The sequence below is a fragment of the Limulus polyphemus genome, unplaced genomic scaffold (genome assembly GCF_000517525.1).
Source record: "Limulus polyphemus unplaced genomic scaffold, Limulus_polyphemus-2.1.2 Scaffold5509, whole genome shotgun sequence".
NCBI classification, from domain to species: domain Eukaryota; kingdom Metazoa; phylum Arthropoda; class Merostomata; order Xiphosura; family Limulidae; genus Limulus; species Limulus polyphemus.
In genome coordinates, this window is record NW_013671119.1 from 48115 (window position 1) to 54989 (window position 6875).

The 6875-nt window shown below is 33.8% G+C and overlaps 1 long non-coding RNA gene across 1 annotated transcript; it reads left to right on the forward strand.

Moving 5' to 3' along the window:
* Positions 1-3446: 3446 nt before the first annotated feature.
* Positions 3447-5512, forward strand: LOC111089191. Its single transcript, XR_002613499.1, has 2 exons — positions 3447-3598; positions 5228-5512. It is a non-coding gene; the product is annotated as an uncharacterized LOC111089191 (long non-coding RNA).
* Positions 5513-6875: the final 1363 nt, after the last annotated feature.

Genomic DNA, 6875 nt, shown 5'->3' on the forward strand with positions numbered 1-6875 from the left:
CATAACTACTATCACCAAGATTCCTACTGGGTTGTTACTTACTAAATGGTAAGTTGGTGGCCACATCACATGAGTTATCTCACTATAGTGTGCTCACTGCACCAGAGCACGAATTGCAATGGGGAAGAAATGGTGTGAAGCTCATAGTCCAGGAACCTTAACTGAAACCTGGTCATTCATGTGTTTAATGGGATCTAGTCACTACTCCTGATCCTTCGAGATGAGTAATACAAGTTTAGGCTTCCAAACTAACCTTCCTCCATCCCAAGTTTAGCATACTCTGAAGAAAAGCTAAATGATACCATACACAGCTACCATATTCACCTCAAGTTATAATAAATGACAGTTCACACTAGTGTGAACATTATGACCTCTATGGAAAATAAAAATTGATAAAATATTCAGTGAAAGTCCACATGCATATATATATTAACACTATAAATACTTAAACTAGTCCAATGAGAACAATGGCTGCAACTTCTTGCATAAGCTAATAATCTGTCCTGATCCTACAGACTTTTCAGTTATGTAAAATTAAACACATTCCTTCACTGATTTTAATGAAAGCATCTGTACAATATTCTATTTTCATTGATATGGTGTAGGTCAGAAAACAACTTGTATATTCTCAGTGAAATTATCACACAAACATATTTCAGATCTAAATTAAAATATACTCTGTAACACCATGTCCTTGTCTAATCGAGCATCAGGGTTTTACCTTGGATATACACTACTCATCATTCTGGATAAGTTATTCATTGGCTGATTGCTATGCTTTCTTCCATATTTATTCCCTCACATAGTAATTTACATGCATGAAAATGTCCATACATGTTGTAGAATACATGTATGTTGCCATATTTGCACATAAAACAACATTGCATTTTAAATCAATACTTACACTTCTTGTTCAACGTATAAGGACTAACAACACAGCATATTCAATGGTATACAATGGCCATCATTAAGGTGACTGCCAGCCTCTGTAGTTTTGCTGTTCTCTACTAAAAACTTAACTTTGTTACAGGCAACATCCAGTTACCTATAAGCAATGTAAAGGGATCCACAATGGTTCTGCTTTTTTAAATACAATTATGTACTGTCTTTAACTACAATATCAAGGGGCTCACAGTGGCTGCTTATTTTTAATTTAAATTTTATATACTACATGACATCTCTCTCTATCCCACTAAATTAACCAAATTTTGTCATAGTCTTCTCAGCTGTTTTGGTAAGTCTGATACTGTACTATCTTAAAATCGTTCTGTTTAGTAAATGATTATTTTTATGGGTAAAATATGAATACCAAAAATGTATGTGGGGTTGTGGAGAAAGAGGGACCCACAAAACTGAAATTGCCTATGGGCCTGTCGGTATCTTAGTCTGACTCTGAATGTTCAGCAGAACTAAAATCTTTACACTGATTAATGTAACCTGATTACTATTTGTACTGCCTACTATATACTAATAAACACAGAATGACATAGGACAAGTACAGTAGAAAACATCAGAGTATGTTTACCATACTACCTTACAACCAAGATTTGTAGCCACTCTCTCCACTAATATATTATTGTTATTTTTGAGTCCAAAACCCTACTATTACTTAAAAGTATTGACATGGAAAAATTCAATAAAACAGGAATTAACCACTGTTACTTATTGCACACTGAGTTATTTCTCATTCTCTTTTTGAACAGACCCTTTACCATGCACTTCATAGGCATGTAAATACCAATCATATCAGAAGGAATAGCCTTTTGTGTAGATACAAAATAGTGTTACATAGAAATGCATGCAAGAAGCATTAGAAAATTACCTTAAAATCATTAAGAAAGCAATGATTGAAAATCCTTTTCGTTTACAAATGCGTCAGATATCCTCGAAATCATAACCAGCCATCGTAGTTGGTAATGTTCTACTTTCTGTATCCAATATTGTACCTACAATGATCTAATGGCTGACTTTAAACATCCTGTAGATATTTTACCATAAAAAGCAAAATGGACAACTTGGGAAGTAAGAAGCATAACATCCAAATCTAATCCTAAATTGCCAATTGGTTTCAGTCCTTGCCATAGAAATTTCTAGGGTCAATAATGATGCTATGGTTGATCACCTTAACAGCTGATCTATTTCATTAATCATCTGTCCTCTGACTCACAAATCTCCCCAGCCTCTGATTTCTCACCCAATCAGTATCTCATGGATGGCATAAATAATTTTGCTTGCCAAGGTGTTTAACAGGTTTTCACATCCTACTTGACCACTGCCACATGTACTTTGAATGGCAGAACTCTCTAAGTATGGGGGAAAGACCAGTCCATTCAGAATCAAGTTGCTTCCATGCTGCAGGCACATACCAAAGCCATACCAGTCTTCAGGGCCGAATTTTGTTCCTTTTCTATCTTCTCATACAATTTCTTCTGACATATGACTATTTTGTCTGCTGACATGAATTCATATGCATCATCTAACAAAAACATTAACCACTCCACATAAACTTGTGTACACTGTAAAAGATCTGCACTGGGAGATTGACTATACATTACATCAACAGGGAGCTGTTCTTGGAATGTAAACAATACATTTAGCAAAAAATAGTTGACTGTTACTGTATTCCTATGTATGCCACCATCATGCAAAGCAGGGGTTCATCCCAGTTGAATTGGCCAGAATTTATAAATTGTATGAGCATACACTTGGCAATCTATACAAACTGTTCAGACAAACCATCAAATTGAGGATGATATGAAGTACATGATTCACACCTTATACAACCTTGCAAATGACTGTCTATAAAATTTAATCTTTCAGTGTTATATATATACAACTATTTCAGTTTAAGTTATGATTCAGATAGTTTATATAGCATAATTGTTAAATTTAGTTATTTTTAGAAGCAATAGTTTGTTTATGAGTCATATGTTGTGTAGTCCTATAGTTTTGAATTAGTGATTGTTATATTATTGCATCATATTACTAGAACCTTCTGAGTTTTACTTCTGTTTAAGTTAAGTATCATTGCATCATAATATCGAGTAGGGTGGAACATTGTGGACCTCTATAAGGGATAAATATGCATCACAAATGTAGTTCACGCCACACTGAAAGTGTCGGTTCTTGTCTGATCCCTGAAGCTAAGCAACATTGGGCCTGGTTAGTACTTGGGAGGATGACCACTTAGGAATACCAGATGACAACATTTTTATTCTATCTCTCCCATAGGTAGAACAGCAAGAGACTAGGCAAATCAGCAGGCAAGAAGACTCTACCAATGTTACCCACACCACCAGTTTAAAACACACAGACAACAACAATTACAAACACTGTTATGGTGCAATGACCTGCCACCTACACCGAATGTGTCAGAGCTATAACACCTCCAGCCTACATCAGTCATGCCATAGCCAGCAACATCTACACAAGGATCATTGATGTGATCTAAACGTGTCACTACAACTCATGATACACCATCTGAAAATATGCCACAGCTTGTAGCAACAATCTGCCACATCTCTAAATACTACTTTGGACCAGACATGCCTCATGCCACATTTCTTGAGAAGAACACCTACAAATGCCATCTGTATGGGTAAGTTTCCTTTGTGTAATGGTTTGTTTCTTAAATGTAAACATACAAGGAGGTCTATACCACAGAAGTATGAATTAACTTCAGTTAACCAATAAGATCCAAGCAGACATTATCATTATTAAATAATACAACTTTCGACACACACCTAAATTAATAGGAAAACGAGGCTTAGCCTTACTATACAAAAAAGACTTAAAGATGACATTCCCACAACATCCCATCTCTTGTGACAACAAATATATTTTCTGTCAACTACACTTACCCAATCGAACTACCATACTTGCTGTTTATGTTCTCCAAATTCTTTACTTAATAACATTTTTATACAGTCAATCATTAATAATTACCCAAAACTTAATAATAACTGATGACCTTAATTCAAAACACACTGATTTCAATTGCATATCCACCAACAGAAATGGAAGAGCACTGCATCACCTATTAACAGACAACAGTTACTTAGTCATTAATAATAATAGCATGACACACACCAACCCGAACGGGAGACAAAATATATCAGATTTAGCAGTAGTATCCCCGGCTATCATCCCTCATGCAAGTAACTTTTAGGTACACAACAATGTCCACGGTGACCATTATCCCATTTTTTTCATGATCTACAATTCCCACCACTTCTCCAACCCTACTGAAATAATACAAGATTTCTCAATCCTTAACTGTAAAATTGAAGATGCCCCACCAAAGATTATAACATCAGTCTCTAACACCCAAGAAATAGGCAATCATGTCTCCCTACTCACCAACACTATCTTAAATGCAATCAACAGCACAGTTCACAGCAAAACTATCACTCCTAACTTAAATTCATAGAAACTCACACCAAAATAAGCCATTTGATCCACAAAAGAAGAAGGCTGCACTGCCAATTATTCAGAACCCATGACATTTTACTTAAAACCGTATAAATAACATGAATAATCATATAAAAAGGCTAATTCAAATCCAGCAGCAACACAACTGGGACACATTCTGTATATCCATAGACAAATCGAAACCCAACTTGGCACTTAAGTTTAAAAAGGTCTGCAACAACACTACAAACAATATAAATGCTCATATAACTTAAAATAATTCCAAAGCACACAATGACGAAAAAGCCAACCTGTTCGCACACTTCTACACCAACACTTTCACCACACCAAACCACTCTATTTTCAATAGCCAACAATTTAACACTATCAATAATCACATTAACACCAATCACACTACTTTTAACCCATCATTCCCAGTAGATCTATCCATACTACATAAACCCTGCAACCTTCTACACGCACAATAATTACATGTATATAGTACTGTTATGAACTTATTTCTTACATAAAAAATGCAGTTCACTTAAAGGACATGTCTCTGATTTTGAATTTTAAATAGACATACTAAGAAGGATGTGAAAAAACACTGCTTCTCCAGATATACTAGGAATAAACATTTTATCAGTTATGTTTTTTACCATTTCTGGGCTTCCTCTGATTGCTCTATCATTTCCTCTGATTGCTCTTTCCCCTTCCCTGATTGCTTTCTCTTTTCCCCTGATTGTCTTTTGCTTTTTTTTTTGCTCTCTCTATTTTTTGCTGCACTATACTTATATTGTCTTGATCCTGCCTTTAGGAATTTCGGAGGCTATAGTGATGCAGGAGCTCTGATGATGACCTTGCACTTTCCTCTTGGTGTCAAGATATTATTCTGCCTCATGTTAAGAAAACAGCTTGGTCCAACCAATTACTCTCAAATTAAAGACTTTTTTTTCTACTGATAGCATAACTAATTTGCCATATCATACTCCTATCAGTGTCAACAACCTGATGAGATGTCTATAAAAGATAAACATCATCTTTTCCCTTTTGTTTCAGAAAATGTCAATTCAAGGAAATAAATTCAACAGTTTTCTCCTTCCTTTGTGATACAACTTTTTACAAAAGCTTTTAGCTCTTGTCTCAGAAATAAAATTACTTCTTATCCTCTTTTTTACCAAAGTCCATAATAAAGACCTTAACATTTTAAACAAAACATCTTTGTAAACTTAATTTTATCATGAATTTAATACAACTTGAATCAAATTTGCAATGACACTGCTACCAAAGCTTTTAATTTAAGAAACGTATTGCAAAGACTTCTAGTCTCAGAAGAAAAGAAATGGGTATTTTCAACTACAATTTTAGTATAACCAAGTAGTGTATTTATCTTGTGTTATGTAAAATTAAAAGACAATCCCTAAAAATCAAATAATTTGTTTCACCATTATCCAATTTTAATGTTTCTTAAATAACCAATAATAAAGTCAGACGAACATCTATAAACAGTTGTGGTTAAATGCTTAACCCTCTCCATGTCATCACATTTGTTGACTCACATTCAAAAGTTATTGAACTACTATATCATGAGTTTATGTCAATACATTTGGTATTATACTGTAGATTATAATTCAAATTTTAGTATTATACATCGTTTAATCTCTTAATTTAAAACTAAATATTAAAAAAATACAGTTAAACATTGTTGTGTGTCACGTGGTATGTTGAATGCAGTATTGGTTCAAATTAGATGTTTGTGATGTAAAAATACTAAGTCTATAGTTTTGTATGAATTAGGAACCCAAATTACTGATATTTACAAGCTAGAATATAAAATAAGAACCTCATATCTTTTCTATTTCCTGAGATATCACTCATGTATTGAATCAAACACAGTGGCTCTGCTCACCTCTTTCCATTTTTGGAAACAGTCCCTTGTATACACTTACTTCAATGTATGACATGTGAATAACCAATCAAAAGCGCAGAATGTACCCCTAGTGGCTTTCTCAGCCATTTTCATGTGTTAGAATACCATCTCATTCTTTCAAACCAAAATTTCAAGGAGGTAGGTTGTGTCTTTAGTCTACTTGAAATTGCATTTTTTTTTACCCAAATACAGCTTAGTTGCTAAGCTTTATAAATTATAGTGGAATTCTATGCTATTGATATAGTAATTTATGATTTTTTGGTTATTCAGTTGTAAATATAAAACCTAAAATACATCATTTTATATTATCCACATGCGAAATTTTAAAAGGCCTAGCAACCTACATCAAGCAGCAACCGAGTACAAAGGTCGTAACTATAAGAGATAATTGTTTGTTTTACTTTTTTATTTACTGTTCCATGTTTTAAGAAACATAAGAAATTATTTCTAAATAGTAATAATCTTTATACATATATTATGTATACTAATTGAACTGAGATTGTATTTTACAAAATACCAGTCCACTAAAACACAA